This window comes from Protopterus annectens, chromosome 3.part1 (genome assembly GCF_019279795.1).
Source record: "Protopterus annectens isolate FY-2018-M chromosome 3.part1, PAN1.0, whole genome shotgun sequence".
Classification (NCBI taxonomy): domain Eukaryota; kingdom Metazoa; phylum Chordata; order Ceratodontiformes; family Protopteridae; genus Protopterus; species Protopterus annectens.
Window position 1 is genome coordinate 507,633,555 of NC_056732.1, and position 19,116 is coordinate 507,652,670.

Here is a 19,116-nt window from a genome sequence, read left to right on the forward strand (position 1 = left end):
ATACCGTTGTCTGACACAATCTTATCTCTGAATGGAAAATACTGCTGCACATCTACTGGTTAACAAGATTGTTTTGAAGGCTATCCTTGATTGATAAAGTGGATGAGCTTCTGAAAAATTTAATCTGAAGCTGTATGAGTTGTGAGGTCATCAAGATTTGTGGAAGAAAAATTTCTCACTTCTATGACCTCAAAATCAAGTTTCTCACTGTTATGCTGTTTTGTGTTTTTTTTTTCTGGGCAATCTGGATAAAGGATCAGCAAGATAAAGGAGTTTGCCTTTTGTGTAAACAAGACTGAAATTGTACTTCTGCCAATTGAGCACCATGTGTTGCAGTCTGGCAGGAGCTGTATGCATTGGCTTTCTCAAAATAGTAACTAAAGGTTGGTGGTCAGTTTCAATCTGGATAGGTCGACCATAAATATAATTATGAAACTTCAAACATGCAAACATAATTGCCAAAAGTTCTTTCTCAATCTGGGCATATTGCATCTCGGTTTGCGTAAGAGTTCTCGATGCATAGGCTACTGGTCTACCCTCTTGAAGAATGACTGCACCTAGATCAAACTTAGAAGCAGCACAGGAAAGAGTAACTGGTTTGTGAACATCATAGTAACATAGAGTTGGTGGGTCGGCAATTTTCCGTTTCAGAACATCAAATACTTTTTGATGCTGCTCTGACCATGACCAAATTACATCTCTGCATGTCAGCTCTCATAATGGTGCTGAAAGTTGGCTTAAATCTGGAATGAACTTGCTTAAATAGTTGACCATGCCAAGAAAACATTGTAGGGCTTGAACATTGTCTGGAGCTGGCATCGCAAAAATTGCTGTTTACTTGGAAGGATCTGATCGTAAACCTGAAATGGTAAACAGATGACCAACATAAGTAATTTCTCGTAGCATGAATTTGAACTTCAGAGGATTCTGCTTATGATTCACTTCACATGCTCTTTCCAGAACTTTTCTGAGCTTTCTATCATGTTAGACTTCACCATTACCTCCTACTACTATATCACCTCGCTGGCCTTGTTCAAGAGAAATCTTGACCAATGGATGGGAGATCGCAGATATACCCCAGGGATTACCTCAGTGTCACTGCTCGACAGAGGCACAGCAAAATAATGGGTATAGTTCCCCATACTAAAGGGGTGGCGTAAGCCACAAAACTATGGGCTAGGCTTGTAAATGCCCTCGGGCAGATAGCCTAGTATGAACCTATGAACCTATAACAGCACATGGATAGCCAAAAAAAAATTACTCCATCATATGCTGAAAAACTTCACTGGCAGAATTTATTCCAAATGACATTCTCAGAAAACTGTACCTCCCAAATGGGGTACCAAACATGGTTAGCAATGAAGATTTTCTGTCAGCTGAAATTTGTCAAAATGAACTCTTTGCATTTAAGACAGAAAAAACAGTGGCATTAGGCATTAGGGCTGCAACCTCTTCAACTCTGTGCATTGAATGATGAGGTCTTTTTAATGCTCTGTTCAAATCTCTTGGATCAATACATATTCTGATATTATCTGCGCTTTTCTTATGAGCTACTACCATGGAAGATACCCATTCAGTTGGTTCTTCTACTAGACAAATTACTCCTAGCTGCACCATTTTGTCTAGCTCAGCTTTGAATTTGTTCTGCATAGTTACTGGAACTTTCCTTGCTGGTCTAACAACTGGGCTGACCTCTGGGTCTAACTTCATAGAGTACACAGCTGACAGCATGCCTAGTTTGTCTCAAAAATATCAGCATACTCAGAAAAAATAGTTTGGGCAAAATTTGAACTGTTGTCATGTAGGCTTACATGATGAATCTCTTTTTGAAAGCAGTCCCATTTTCAAACTATCTCCAAGGCCTAATAATGACTGCTCGTGTCTCTTGACTATGTAAAATTGCAAGTCATATATGTTCCCAGCAGAGTAACACGAAAGCACTACTGAGCCTTTGATCCGAATCTCGTCACCACCATAAGCAACAAGCTTTGCACACTTTGTCAAATCAAGATGTTCTGCAGTTTTTTCTGTAGCAAATGTTTATGCTGACATAACATTGCACTTTAAACCAGTATCTATTTTGTGCTCTATGGAACTCCCATTAATCTGAACAATACAAAACTTTTCATTCTTTGCCCACAAATCTACTGCATTGATTGTTTCACCATGCACAGACTGACACACCATCAGCATAAAAAGTAGGGTTGCAGCTCTCTAATTGATCAACTTGCTTCTTATAATGCCCTCTTTTAATAAAATAATATGCCTTGTTTGATTTACGAAATCTTTTGAAATGATTCCACTTACTACAAGAATCACACTGCTGACCAAAAGCTAAGCACTTTTCTCTTCTGGACTGATGATTTTCACCACAATTAGGACAGTTGACTATGAAACTGGGTGTTGGCACATGTTTTGACTTTGCTGACTCACCCTTCTGCTTCACTGACCATGTACGCTTCATAGAGCATGCTCTAGAAGTTACTGGAAAGATTCGCATTTTCCCAGGGACTGTTACAGGACCTGCAATAGCTGCCATGTGCTTGGGCTTGTTTCTTTTAACCATGTCCTACATGCTATCAATATTAGATTTGTCACTGTGCCTTCCATAGGTCTCAACCTCCTAAAAGGCCAATGTGGAACACAGACCCTAGTAATGTGTGACAAACAGTCAAAATGTGGAACACCCTATATTCACACTGCGCGAAACGCACCATTTCCATGGGACCTGGTTGAAGTGCACTTTCTGCCAGCTGCAGAAATAAAAGCAAACCTGGAAGAAAAATACCCAGACAGTTGCAGTAGTAGTTTTATACATATATATATATATATATATATATATATATATTCCCCCCCATAATTCTGGGCACTTTGTGTGTGCTGAGAAAAGCACTCTCGGTTATGTTAAATAAATGACACTACTTTCGTGAAATCTAATCGCACCATTATTTGGGAATGAGGTCCATTCCTATTGTGGTATTGGAAACCCAAAAGTTTGGATTAATTAAAAAATAAACTATAATATGTTAACAGGGTATGATGATACAGCAGAAGTAATTGGTACTTAACCCAAGTTCATCAATAAAAGAACTATTTCATTGGGTGCTATGCTTAATAGTTCTCCTCATGTTGGGGGGTCCCACTGTTACAATTATTAAAATAAAAATGGTTTGCATGTGTGTGACACCTACCATTGATCATGCAGACATAGCCAAGCATACACCTTTTAACTCATAGATGTCCAACTATTTTAAGTATATCACTACAACTGAATACAGCACTGGCTCGTACTAATTTTAAAAAAGAAAATGCAATGAATGACAGATAATCCTTATAGATACTTTGGCTGTAACCTACAAAACGCCCTTCCCCTTCATCATGCTTTCACTGCACTAGCTGATGTTTAAATAATTAAATACAATAATGAACTAATGTTATAAATACTACAACTAACAATGCATCTCAACGAAAACATCCCTTTCAGCCTAGACTTACATTGCTTTCTGAGCAGCCAAATGCTCTGGATTGTGCAACACTTGTAATTCTGCCCTGAAGTGCTCAACACACATCACAAACTGACATATGGCTTTAGTACCAATATGTTTTACATTATCCTGCTGTGTGGACTGTAAAATGCTGCATTAATGTTTCTGCTTGCAGCTGTTGGTGAATTAAACCTGTATTCTCTATCCTATTGCTATGTAGTTGTTTTCTTAGTAGAGAGTTTTGTAAATCTTTGGCAGCACTTATTTTGTTGACTGGGATATTCAGCTGGCTAGTTTACAGTGAAAGTTTGGTAACTGAACCTATAGCTATAAACTACTTTGTAAGGCAAATTCCACAATACAAACACAATTCAAACAAAGTTGGAAATTAATGTATGCAGGAGTACTGCCACATTTATGGATAAGGACTTGTCTGCCGAAAAGTAGTGTTAAAAGGTCATTTTAAAGTAACAATAGACCTTATTAGTTGTACTTTGATCTTTGACACAGTATCTGCAATAAGGATCTAGACAAAATCAAGATACATTAATGACACTGATATACGGAATGAATAATATATATATTCTCATTAAATGCAGTGTACTGTTTCGTAAATACAAGTAAAATGTAGATAGAAAGCCTGCACTGTAACAGTAGGCCAGAGATGTGGTCAATTTCTGCAATAATGGTAAAGTGCAAATCACTTTCTTTTCCATGGTAGCAAATCACTCCCAATACCATTGAACGTAAAATGTGACCTTTAATAAAAACAGGCATTCATATAGAGCTTACTATTATGTGATACCTCTCTTTGCTGAAGTTCTGGACTCTTTCAGCTACCACCTTAGTAATAGGAGCCATTCTTGTCAGTGTTTGCTTCAAGGCACTCACCTTTCATCCTAACAGAACATTCTGTGCAAGACACTGTCTTGTATATTGCGATGCCGATTGGCTATAACTGCACAAGCCAGTCAAAAGTCACAAAACGGAGCAACGGCTGCTCATTGCAGAACAGCGGGCTTCATCGATCACAAATGCGGAGCTTTCCGCACAATCCGGAGCACTTGGCTGCTCAGGTGCCTTCCCACTGCTGTTCCTATCTGTAAGCATACTTTTGTTAGCTCACACAGTATATGCGACAAACCTCAATGGCCTCAATATTTAAAGTTAAATCAGTGTCTCGAAGCAAAATCTTTCTCACGGTGTCATTATTAATACCATACACAGGCCTGTCTTTTATCAACTCATCTCTCAAATCACCCAATCTGCATGTTTTAGCTTTATTTCTCAAGTTGGTTATAAATGATGCAAAAGTTTCACCAGGTTTTTGATCTCTTGTGTAAAATGAGTTTCTTTCCATTCTAATATTCGTTTGGGGGTTACACATTTCTCTAAATGTAAGTTTTAAGTATTCAGGGTCTTCCCTTGTTTCAGCCAATACCACTATATGGCGGTCTTCCAGCTCCTCTGCAAACATAGCAGATGCATATGCAAATGGATGCTCTCTTTTTATGGCATCTGAACCAGCTAAGTTAAGCAGAATAAATGCCTTTGTACATGCATCTTTGTCAGAAAAGCAGTCTATATGAAAATATCATACTCCTGCTCAAACACTTTCCAATTGTCTGCACTATTGTTATCAAACACAGGTGGTATGGGTCTGCGAAATCCTTCTGACATGCCCACAGATTATAGTAAAACACAATGCAAAATGTCCCTTGTAATTATGTACAAACATGCACACACACCAGGTTCTTGTAATAATATTCAAATGCAAAATAAACTCTTCAAAATACTGTACTCTGTGAAATGGGCTTTGAAATAACTGTACTTTGTGAAATATTCTTTAAAATGAATGTACTTTGTGAAATAACTGAACTGTAATACTGCACACACATGCAAACACTTAGCACACTGTTAATATTTTGAATTGCTTTAGGTAATGCAAAAAAAGTAGCACATAGGGAAAAAATATGGTTGTTTTTCCCTTTTTTGTACATTTTATGTGATTTGGATATTGTTTCAAACACTTTCATAATTATTTGGAAAATTTTTATCAATATATCACAGTTTCAGACATTTTGTTTAATAAGAAATTCATTTTGAGCATTCGGAGTGCTTTTTTTATATTTGTAATGAAAGAAATCATTTAAGCAAGTTTTAGTACCTGGAATTTGTTTCTGACCAGTTTTGCAAGTCGTTTGAGCAGTTGGGATGATCCACTACTGTATCTTCCTCCATTTCTAACCTGTTGCCTCTTGGCTGTAACTCTGGATCCCATTCTGACACCATGTCACTCTTCTTATGTGCATTAAGAAGACATTGAGGCTTGGGTGTTCATTTAAGCAGTTTATTGTATACAAACACATCAGGATGGATAGCAGGAATATTGAATGTGAAGTGTCTAACTGACTGACTACCTACTTGAATGCTCTCACTCTGACTGCTCACTCAAAATGGCACTCTTGCTTCCACGTGCTCAGTACTTATATGCATGTGCCCACTGACTGGAATGCTTCTTAAAGGTATATCACACGTACTGATCTACAGTATTCACAACCATCTTTGGTAGCATCAGCCACTCGGTCATCAAGAAGTCTCACTGAGCTTGGCATAAATAGGATGATGAGGACATTTTTATAGGTTCATAGGTGTTTACTAGGCTAATGACCACAAGGGGCTTTTTAAGCCTAGCCATGCATTCCATATCTCTGACAAGTTCTGATACCCTTGAAAAGTGTAAGCAGGGGGTTGGGAGATAAGCCATCTACAGGTTACCTGTGTCCATTAGCGACATAGGTGCCAAACCAGGGATGAATTTCTGGTTTCTCATTCAATTGTCCAAGTTGCACTTGAATTGGGTTAGGGAGGAACTCTGCTTTACATGGATGGAGAGCCTGTTCCATAGATATGATAGTCACTGGGATACATACCTATCTCTCCATCAGGGCCTATTTATAACACAGGCAAACTTTAAGTCTTTAGAATGGGTAATTCTGGTTCTGTTTGTTTTGTGGATATGCAGAAGTTCCACCAGAGTGGGGTCTGACAATGCCCTATATGCCAGGCATAGATCTCCTCTCAAAAGCCTATAGGAGACAGAATACAAGGATACAGCCTTGAGGTGGTCTGCATAGGACATTTTACTTACACCCTGTATTCTTTTAGTGAGGAATCTCTGTGGTTGTTCCAGTTGTTGGATATGCCTGGTTAGGTACATACCAAAGGGGGCATTCTATTCAATGATAGGTCTGATGAATGCCAAGTACAGTGAAACAATGACTTTCTTGGACTTATATGCCATATCTTTGTTTATAAGTTGTGCAATATAGAATAATTTCCTCACCACTGTAGACACATGATGGTCAAAGACTAGATTACTATCTATGTGGGTCCCCAAGTCCCTGACTATTGGGTCAACTCTAAGGGGGTGTGTTGTCAATATGATATTTACCAGGGACAAATGACTTCCCAAAGGAAACTATTATGCATTTCTTGGCATTAAGTTATAGTCCATGTCTCTGACACCAATTGTTTGTCTGTGTCAGCCCCTCCTGGAGAACATTTGTGTTAGTGTGAGATTCAATGACAGCTCCTAATTTGCAATCATCTGCAAATTTAGTCATTCAGAGAACACTGACATGGGCCTTGACTTCTGAGAAGTAAATGCCAAAAAGGAGTGGTCCAAGGACTCATCCCTGAGGGACTCTACTTGTGACTGGCCTCTTTGTAGAGGTGGACTCCCCAATTCTATCTTCCTGGGTCCTGTCTGTGAGCCAGTTGGCTATCCACCAGGTGACATACAGGTTTGTACCTAACCTCCTGAGTTTGTCAACAATGCTGGAGTGGGGTATTGTGTCAAATGCCTTGGCCAGGTCAAGGTAGGCAGTGCAAACAATTTTGCCCTCATCCATTGCTTTGGTGACCTTTTCAAAGTCCACCAGGTTGAGTAGGCATGATCTGCCCTTGAAACCAAACTGGGTTAGGTCCAGTGTCTGGAGGTTCACTATATCTCTATTGATCATCTTCATGATAATTCTTTCCATGGCTTTACATATAAGACTAGTGAGACTTATGGGTCTGTAGTTTCCAAGGTCTATAGATGGCCCACCTTTGTGCAGAGGGATGACTGTTACCTTTCTCTATTCATGAGGTATGAAACCTGTTTGGAGGCTAAAGTTAAATAGTAATTCCAGAGGCCCTGATAGGTCATGTTTCATCCTATTTAGAAGGCATCCTGGGATATTGTCTAGGTCCATTGCTGCAGTTTTCTTGGTCTTAGAGAGACCATTAAGGACCTGTTCCCCAGTGATAGTAGGGGAGTTATATTTGATGATATTTCCTGAGGGACGGTTGACGGGGAGAGAGGGGTAAAGTTGGAGCTGTATTTATCAGCCAGGAGGTTTGCTATGTTTTCTAGCTCAGTATAGGTGGCTCCATTTACAATGAGCTCTGCACACAATTATGTACTGCCTTTGAGATTTTAGACATAGCTAAAGAATGCTTTGTGGTTATCCTTGGCCTGGGAGGCCAAACTTACCTCAAATTTGGCTTCGGCAGAATTTATTTGCTTTCTGAGTTGTTTGTTTAGTTTGATGAGAGTGCTTTTATCCTGCTGGGTGCTGCACCTCTTAATTTTTGCCATGATTTTCTTCCTCCTGTTATACAGCCTATTGATTTTGTGATTCCACCAGGGTGTCTTGTTTTTTGAGTTAGTTCTGTACTTCTTCCTGGTGGGTACAGCTGCCTCTATGCAGCTATTAGCATGCTTGTACAGTGTTTCTGTGAAGAGTTTTGCAAAGGCAGCGGTGTTCTCAATGTTTATGGGGGCTTGAAATTTTGCCAGGTTCTTACTTAATAGCATGGGGTTAGCGTTACACTAGTTCCTTTTAAGAATGCATATGCAGCTTAGGATTACCTGGTACCATCTCCTGGAAGGTACCAAGTACTTCCAACTTACTCTTCCCTTGCAAGAATCCATACTGACTTATCCTTCAGGTTCGGGATTATTGGAACGAACTGGAACTGGAGCACCTTTGTTATTGCTGGAGCTGCTTACATCTTCTATGCCAACTGCATCTCTTACTCTCTCTCTATCTCTTGACTCTGATGTGTTTGGACTGAGATGACTGTATTGTAACTAATGAAATGTATATATGTTAATAGAGGATGCTGAAAGGGAAGGGGTTAATCTCAGACCAGCATATCTTAAGAAAAATAGCATGAAATTAAATGACTTGGTTTAGGCCATAAAGATTTTAGCTCACAGGTCTGAATGCAGCAGAGAAGCAATGTCTGGGCTGGGATCCTGCTCTTATTGCCATTAGTGGGGAACTAATTGCTACCACTGGGTGCCAGAGACTGTCTGGTTAGCCTCTGCAGGAAGGATTGAAATTGTTGTACAGTCTCCAGATGTTGAAATAAGCTTTAGCAAAGCTCTGTGTGTGAATTGTGACAAATCTGTGCTAGATCCTGGCTCAGCTTCTAGAAAGTGGGGTAGTGTGGGGACCGCAGAATCAGGTGACCAAATGCGATATCATTTTGTAGGCAGCAATGAAATTGTTTTTAGATACTAGTGAGAGATGTGTTAGTGACACTCAGTACTCTGTCTTGGTCCTGACAACAAGACCATTCACCCACTTCATCTTGCCTTCTCTTAGTAACTTAACTAGGGAACAGTAATTCTTCATTCAGATAGTAAACTGGTGAAATTAGCTAAAAGCATTGCTTTTCTGTATCTGTAGGAGTGTTTCCACCTGTGTTATTTTTTTATATTTCTTGTGAATTGAAACACTGGTGTTTATTGTAAATAGATATTCAATATTTTCATGTTTGCTATTTTATTATTTATTATTAAATATATCTGTAGCTTTCATTGTGGCTGGTCTTTTAGAAAATATTTTAACCCTTGAGAGTAATGGCATTTATTTGGTGGCACCATGGCTTCATGCTTGTATAAGTATTAATTTTACTAAGAGTAACTGGGTACCCTGGTAAGAGCCTTAAAGCAGCTGGCTGGTAGCAGTGAATCTACCTTATAGTCTGGGTGCAGGTGGCATAGCAAATAAAGCTATGACAGCCTTTCCCAGGTGTGTGTGTGTGTGTGTGTGTGTGTGTGTGTGTGTGTGTGTGTGTGTGTGTGTGTGTTTGAAAATCAAATCTCAAAGAGTGTGTGTGTGTCAGCTACTTGGAGCAGGGACACAGACCACTGATTTCTGCAAAAGAGAAAGGCAGAGTCTTATTTGGGGCCTGGAGAGGAAGTCCAGCCCCAGGTCTGGAGTGTGCTCCCTGTTTGCTCATAAGGGAAATCATGACTGTTGCAGAGATCTGCATCTGAAAATGCTGTGTTCCTCTATCTTTCTCTGAGTGAGCATTCTCACCATTCTTGTCAGTGGTGAGAATTGAGGCTTCTTGATCACTGGCCCAGATGAGGGACATTGCACTTCTCTGGAATGGAGGGAGTCTTTCATCCCAGCAGCAGCCTTGAACTTCAATGGTTTTGAAAGGGTTTTGGTAAATACCAAAGACAAGTAGACTTTAACCAGTTTTGTTTCAACCAAACCCCATCTGCAGTCTGTGTCTTCTCCTCTTCATCCTTGTCGACAGGGGCAGTTGGTACCAATAGCAAGAAGTTTGCTTCTTTAGTTCCTCATCTGATTCTGACCCTTCTAATGCTCCAAGAGAAGGTACTCCCACAAAATGGACATGCAAACAGAAGCATTTAGACTCTTCACCAGAGTCTTTCACCAAAGATACTGGCTTGGAGGAAGGGGATGGTTCCCTTTGCTCCCTCTTTAAAGATGTCATCTTCAGTTCCACCCAATCACTGGGTATTAGCAAGCATGGACATTTCAAAGCTGCTAGAAAAAAAGAGTAATCCAACCAGTCCCCCAGACCAGTTAGAATCCAGAGTCTATTCCAGTTCCTTTTTAGTACCAAAGAAAACTGGAGACCCAAGACTCATTTTGAATCTCAGCCACCTAAATCAGTTCATACAACAAAATTCTGGATGGTCACTGTTCAGTATATTTTGCCTCTTCTGAGACAGAACAATTGGATGTGCTTTATAGATCTCCATGATACCTGCTATCACATCAAAATAGTGAAGCACTCCAGTAGGTTTCTTCTCTTCTCATCAATCTCCAGGAGCTGACAGCAGTCCTATTAGTGTTGAAGGCACTTCAGGACCTACTCCCCAAGGGTGTGCTATCCATACAGACAGACAAGATGACTGTTGTACGGCACATCAGCAAACAGGACCATATCCCCTGTGTTGAGAAGCCATGAGGCTTTGGCAATGGGTGATGTCTTCACAACATTTTCTGATAGCAATGCTCATCCTGGAGTCCACCAGTGTACTTGCGGACAAATTGAGCAGGACAGTACTGATGGGCTCACGAATGATCCCTCAATCCTAAAGTGATACAAGCAATTTTCAGTCACTGGGGCCAGCCTTGCTGTGGCCTCTTTGCTTCTTATCTAAACAACAAATACAGCAGGTATTTTGCCCTAATAGCTCTACAGTGACAGTCACCAAGAGATGCTCTGATTTACAATTGGTCCCCAAGGCACCTGTATGCTTTTCCCCTGTACCCCTAATGAACAAAATCATACAGAAAGCAAGACAGTAAAAGACCAGAGTGATCCTCATTGTCCCCTTTTGGCCTCGAAAGATATGGTTCCCCTATGTATGACCTCTTCTTGTACATCCTCCATGGATGTTGGATCATTATCCAGGTCTAATAACTCACCCATCTGGATTGCCTCCTCCGGATCAAAAGTTCATGAAACTAACCATGATTCCTCCAGTTTTAGCTACAGCCAGAGATTTCAGGCTTCCCCCTGCATTAGTCAATATTTTGTCTACTTCACAAAAAAACATCAACTAGGAAAGTTTACCACGGTAAATGGAAGAGATTTTTGATTTAGACCTATTTCAAAGGTCTGGACCCTTTTTCAGCACCATTTTTTCCATAATTGAGTTTTTGTTTGATTTCTTTGACAAAAGCTCTAGTTATGCAATTTCCAATTTCACTTTGGATGTAATGATATGTAAATTTTCTGCTAAAATCTCCTATTAGATACCCATCACCATTATGTTACAAGTTTTAACTCAGGCTCCTTTTGAACCCGCGACTACAGTAGCCTTAAAATTTCTTACATGGAAAACAATTTTCCTATTCGCAGTAACATCAACCAGATGGATGTCAGAACTACAAGCCCTCTCCTCAAAGCCTCCTTATCTGTTTTTTTACAAGTATGGGTTTCCTTTAGAACTAACGCATACTTTATCCCTAAGGTGGCATCCAAAACTAATTTAAATCAGTCAATACATCTTCCTGTTTTCTTTCCATGGTACTCAAACAAAGGAGAATACCTCCTACATTTGTTAGATCTTCACAGACAACTTGCATTCTATATTCACAGGACAAAAGCCTTTGGAAAGGATGATCGGTTGCACTTCTTTTGTATATCATAAGAAAAATTTACCTTTACCAGATAAACCAAAAAAAATTCAACAAGAGCAGTTTCTACATCGACAGCTGTCAGTAGAGGATTATCCATTGATAACATCTGTGATGTGGCTACATGGGTAATGGTACACACCTTTGTGTCTCACTATGAATTGGACTCAGTCCAGATCACACCCATCTTTTGGTTTCACCATACTCAGAAATGTCCTTCCTTGATACCACCCAGTTTGACAGCTCGGGATTTTGTGCCATATGTTTGAATGGACAAAAATAGACATATTAAATACAAAAGTTATGTACTTACCATAAAGTTAGATCCATGTTGTCTGATTTTTGTCTGATTAAACTCCTCCCCTATTCCCATGCAGATTGTCACTTGTGGCTTCTAGATGATTGTGTGGATGGTTACCCTTATGAAAGGGGCTTACTGGATATGTCTCAAAAACCTGTCCCTACAATGCTCAGTGCACTACCACCATGTGGTCATCAGGACCCTTATTTCTGGACTAAATCTTATTACTTCAGGTGCACTAATGTGTATTGTGCCCATCATTGTCTGGGGGGCTGCGTAGTTGCTGTTCCTGCTTCCTGCTATCTGTGAATGGTCAAAACACACTGTGCATAAGATATTCCCACATGTACCACAGAGAAGGGAGTGTGGAGTGGGTCACAGTCATCATTATGTGTGCAAGTGGCTAGGGAGACAATGACATATAAATACCAACACACACACACACACACACACACACACACACACACACACACACACACACATACATACACACACATGCACAATGAAAACCAGTAGTGTGTGTGGCAGAAACAAAAGTGGATACTTTGTGCAATGGACAATTTCTTCCTGTGATGGGGTGGGGAATGCCACAACAGGAGCATGAACTGGGGTCATTCTGCCAGCTTGTTTTACTAGGAAATGGAGTTCTTTCTGGCAGGGATAGTGTTCAACTGTGGAACCATGAAACAGATAAAATTCACTGGCAAGGTATCCTTTCACTGAAAGCTAGTTAATGTCAATATCCAAGACAAGGGGTTAGCAGAATGCTGTACACTTGCAGGTATAGGGGAGGAATGTACAATACTGCAATGGCCCTCTTACATGGACACCATGAGTATATACTCTACCTTAATCCCCAACACTGCCAGTGAGGGGAATGGTGCTGGCAGTGGCAATCTTTAGCATGGAGGTGAACAGACAGTGGAGTATGACACCACAGAACTCATTAGACCAATCGGTAGTCCTTGGACTCCATATCCTCACACAGCTGCTGGCACAGCTGTGAGACATCCTCATGAATGCCAAGCAACACAGAAATCAGCCCCAGTTTGTACTGGGTTGCAGCAGACTGTGTATGGATGATATTCAAGCAGACCTTCTGATTGATCCCATGTACACTTACATGCCATGAGTCAACTGTGACATGTGATGACATCAGGCAACTCTGTGAGACTGTACAGTAGTGATCAGACCCACATCAGATGCAGTGTGCTCATCTGCTACAGCAGCTGCAGGGAAAGCATCGATAGAGATTGCAGTCATGGGAGAAACTACCCCCAGTGGAGTCAGTGAGCACTCAGACTGTAGAGCCACAGGTTCACTTGTGGACAAGACCACACAAGGACTCTGTAGTGTGGGCAGATGTCACTAAGGATGGAGACAGACAATACTTCTGTGTCATCTGACTGTGACTCAGTTACCTGTGTCTCCTCATCATCATCATCATCAGCCCCTTCCCAGATGCCAACATCAGCCTGTTGTCTTCCCCAGCCTCTACTGGTGTCATCGTAGCAGTGCTCCACCCTGTGACTGCAGAACAGATATATGTGTGAACTTGAGTGCCTGTCCTACAACTGTACCCATATGGTATGAGAACTATGGGTGTCACATACAGGATATGTCATACAATCCCACACTAGCTCTGATGTCATCCTGATGGTGCTGAATACCTGATGTTTCCACAACAAACTCTAATCAACATATGCCTACAGTCTATATGTACTGTGCTGTTGTACAGAAATGCCCTGTGTGTGGTACTAACCTAGTGCATCACAGTACCACTGTTCCTCTGAACTGCAGCAGCAGATACTGTATGTTTATATAGTTTAATGTGGCACTTTGTGCTGAGGACGAGTTAGCACACACACAATGCTCCTTTCATTCTACTATGCTGGACCACAACTACCTGCATGGAAATACTGTCTGTCTTGCTTTGAATATGTAATTACTGCTCATGTCACTTTGCAGTGTCATCAAGCTGCATAAGCCTTGGGCTGATGTGCAGTCCATCTCTGAATCCCAGCCAACAATAGCCCCTAAAATCACCACCTAGACATTAAATTAAATTAATTCTTATTAGAACAAAAAAGTTATAATAGATGATAAAAAATAAACCATAAAGTCAAAAAGATAAAAAAAGTAATGTCTTTCGGTTTTCCTGGTTAGGGGTCACCACAGCAAAACTCCAGTCCACTCATGATTAGCAGTGAATTTTTATGGTGCCGAGTTGCCAGCCCAATGCTCAACCTTCAAAGGAGGCACACCCATGCATGCATGCACCTACCTGCATGTCTTTAATATCACTTGACCGCAGGGAGGACATGCAGACTCCACACAGAAGGCGCTCCAGACGAGAATCGAATGGGAGAACCTCTTGCTGTGAGGGGACAATGCTAACCACTGCACCACCGCGGCCTACAACATAAAAAAGATACATTACTTAATTTAATTAATTTAATTAAATAAATAAATAACTTCACTCACTGCAAACACAACCCTACCCTCCAAAATAACACTGCCCATGTATACCAAACCAATATGAATGAAATTTGTAGATGGCCATTGAACAGATATTTCTTATTAGAATGAGAACAATGTTAAAAGAATATAAAAAAGGAAAATACAGTCATCCAGTTAATCAAAAATCAGAATTGCAAAAAAGCAGACCTGGTTCTAACTAAACTAATTGAAAGCAAACAAATTAAAACATAGCTGAACTACAGAACTAACAAATATTAACATAAGTCTCAATAAAATACTAAAATACATTGAATAAATGGTCAGTACAAAAAAGAATGATTCAAATTCACCTCATAAGCTTCATAAGAAAGACCCTCTTAAACCACTCTCCCAGAATATGAATCTGACTTAAGATTTAACACAATTAAACAGGACTGGAGAAACAAATGACAACTAGAACTGCAACCAGCCAAACAGGGCTTTAACCTCTTTAAATTTATCAACAAAAGAAATATTTTTAAACAGAAAATATTTTCAATCTGATTTTGCTGTTGGTTATGCAGATTAAGCTACTTGTAATCATTTAAAAACAGTCCAAACTTGCACGTGTGACTAGGGAAAAATCATTCATGTAGCTGGATGCTGGGCTGTGTTTTATAACAGTCCAGCAAATACATTGTTTCCCCATGAACAGTTGGGTTACTATACGTAATGTCGCATCCTCCTCCTGCTGTATTTGTAGAAAGTAAGGTAACAACCTTACTGTGGTGAGTTGGGCTGTGAAATACAACGGCATATAAGAGAATAAGTATTGGTGGGGAACACTGACAATAGTAAGAGCGGTGAGCTCTCCCAGTCCCATCTACTGTCATGATCCTGTACTCACGGGTACAGTAAGTAACCAATCACATTCAGTATCATAGCTATATCTAGCTGCAAATGCAAACCAAAAATAGTTCTGAAAAGTATTAAGGATGGACATCACAGAATTGCGGACGTGGGACTTCACTGCTAAGTTGCAAATGTCTTGAGGACATGTGTGATCACACTTCTAATCACTATACTCAGCGCTACAAAATGAAAACTGTAACTGCATATGCAGCACTGAACACCACTGACATGTTATTCATAACATCATCATCATCATCATTTATTCAAGAAAGACACTGGATTATGTTTGGAAATGATGAGCAGCACAGAGGACATCATGTTTTAACAGAGCACAGTAATGAGGTGAGTTATTTTTGCAACACTTTGTAATTGTACATTTGTGTTGTGGGTCAAGCAATGCACTAGACAGACATCTGTGTTTTTCAGCTCTCAAAACCTGCATTATAAATTGATTGACAAAGCACTTAACCATCCCTGCAAAACAATCTAAAAATCCTTCATCGTTATGATCTCCTTCATAAATCCAGTCCGCTTCTTTCTACCCAATCTCTACTGGAACATTACTTATGCACATGTCCCTGCTTGCTCCCTGCAAACTGCAGTCAAACATAATAGTGTCACCCTCATTGACCTCAAAGGTGAATTTGTGTTAAAGTTAAGGAAATGAGGAGTCAATGTTATAAAAAAACAAGTCTAAAAAGGATGGTCAAACTATATGCATTTACAGGAATAACAAAGTGTGATAAGTAAAACCAAAGGTTTCTACTATATTTGCTGAGGCTGTGTGTGTACTTTCTTCCTGGCCCTAAAATGTTTATTCCACTAAACACCTAAAACTATATCTCAATCCCATGCAACATTCTGTTGTCTCTTACAGACTGGGTTAGATGTGTGGACCCCAAAAAAGACAAGAAAACAATTTACTAATTGGCAAAGTTACACAAAAAATCTAAGGTCTATTCACCATTTACCATTGTCTTGCCTTGGGATACGTGTCATGCAGTGAGATTTTCATTTAAAAAGTTTTGTTGTTTTCATTTCTGATAAATGAGTGTTGCAGTATGCTGTGTGTTACTTAGTTTTCAGAGTAATGTTATTGTGGATGGTTGAAGCTGATTGACTATGAAGGACTCATTCACTACATTTTCAGTGACATAAAAAACAGGTTCCTTGTTTATGACTATTAGTTTACCTTCCATATATTTGTTAATTACACTTAATTATTTCAGTATTTGAATAAGTGATAGCAGTCAAGCTGTTAATGGTCATACTGACAAATGAAGCAAAGGACAAATGGTGGAGGAATCAAGCAAAAGAAGCTCTAGCGCTGATCTGATGATAAAGGAGTCCTGCTCTAACATGCATTTTTTTGTGAGAAATAAGTAACAACAATTAGTGAAACTACTGCCTGTTTTCTCATTGCATGGAGTATTGATAATCCAAGTCACTTTGTAAAAGATTAACTCCACTCTAAGAGGAAAATTAAATTGTTATCAATGTTCAGCCATCTTAAAATGTATGAAATGTATTTTTTTCTTAAATTCACTTTGGCATGTAGTCTGAAGAGAAAGACTAAATGGCTAAATTATCACATGCAGTACTGTATAACCAATTATTTACTTAAAACTGCAGCACGCTACAATTTGACCCTGCCTTGTACAGCTCCATCCTATTCCGATTAGCTTCATTCATTAAGTTGCTCTTCGCAGTCCCCCTTGCTTTGATCATTTTCTACTCCAGAAGTAATACTAAACTACCTGAAATACAAATTAAATAGTCGAACATAACCCCCACTACTCCAGTAATATCAGTAATTAACTAATACCTCAAAAACATGATAAAAAAATCTCTTCAGACAGAGTTAAAAAAATTAAGACATACAATTCAGAAAACCTACAGAAACTACATAAAGCTATATTCAATACACATTTATTCAAACAAGATCATTACTACACACCACTGAAATCAAATGATGCAGTAATTTACATTTTAAAAAAGGATAACGTAACATGTAAAGCCTAGCTTGTGTGGTACATGAAATAATCTGAATAAATTGGACAACAAAACTAGAGAGCTTCATGATAAGTGTTTTTATTCCTTAAATATATAGTAAAAGCAGCTCTTTGTATCACACACTAGACCCACACATCACAAAGTAGTTTTTAGACCCACAATATAAAGTGTTTCATGCATCCCTCACAAGGCCCTCACGTATTCATCATAACAACCAAATGCATGAAAAGATACACACACACACACACACACACACACACACACACACACACACACACACACACACACACACACACACTCAGTCATTCAAACAGCATGCATATCTGGGACAATTTACAGGTTAAATTATTCACCTATGGCATGTCTTTGGGAACTATGCTTTAATCCTAGCATTCATTATCATAAATTGCAAATCAAACATCTGAATTTGAAAACACTAGGGTGTTTTATTGAAATCCTCCACTAAGAATGGCAACTCTGTTCTGCAGGCAGAGCTGCATATATTAATCATATGCCAGCTAGTAAAGATGATTACAGGGAAACTAAGCATTTTAATTTTTCATCTCAAGAACACCAAGTGACTAGCTAAGTAACCCATATTAAATGTGTGCATGTGAGAATTTGGTGCATATAAATCACTAGGAATTACAAAACAGAATGTGATGTTCTGAGAAGAGGTGAATCTATGTAAATGTGTATGAATACAAGTGATGCTCTGAGAGGTGATGAATCCATGACATATGTATGAATACAAACAAAGGCAAACAAATGTTTCAAACATTCACAGCACTGAAACTGAATGACATTATATTTAGCATAGTGCTACAAAACAGTAATTACCACTGTAAGCAACAGCGTATACTACTGCAGCAGTGAAACATGGTTGTTGTGTCTTTCGGCTTTTCCCGGTTAGGGGTCGCCACAGCGGAACTCCGGTCCGCTAATGATTGGTAGTTGATTTTTACGTGCCAAGATACCAGCCCTGATGCACAACCTTCAACGAAAGTACGCCCATTCACGCATGTCTCCTGAGAATCGAACCGGATAGCGTCTTACTGTGAGGTGACAACGCTACCGCAGCACCACCACCGTGGGTCAGCAGTGAAACATGGTATTACAGAATAATTAATGAATGTGTATAAATGGTAGTGATGGGCCGAATATGGTGGTATAAAAGGCACTACAAGCAACAACAGTAGTGAGGAGGCAAAGGAAACTGGGAAAAGGAAACATAAAACAAAGGTACATGCAGAAGGGATACAAGACAGGATGAGATGGACTAAAAGGTTAGAGGAATGGTTTTATATTTGGGGGGTAAAGTTCCATGATATTAAATGATGGAGATGCATGTAGGAAGAGCAGTAAGCAAAAGGCAAGGGATAGTGGGCAACATACATTAAAGTTTACACACTGCAAATATGATAAAACATACAAAGTTAACTGAGACTGAATATAAGAGTAGCTCAGTCAACAGGAGTATATATAAGGACAAAGAGTGGGC

At 39.5% G+C, this 19,116-nt stretch overlaps 1 protein-coding gene across 1 annotated transcript in view; it reads right to left on the reverse strand.

Moving 5' to 3' along the window:
- Positions 1-557: 557 nt before the first annotated feature.
- The window catches only part of LOC122798192, a 71,624-nt gene continuing 53,065 nt past the window's right edge, over positions 558-19,116 (reverse strand). The window contains exon 2 of the transcript XR_006364225.1: positions 558-860. The gene's annotated coding sequence lies outside the window, so the exon portion shown is untranslated. The remainder of the gene's footprint in view (positions 861-19,116) is intronic.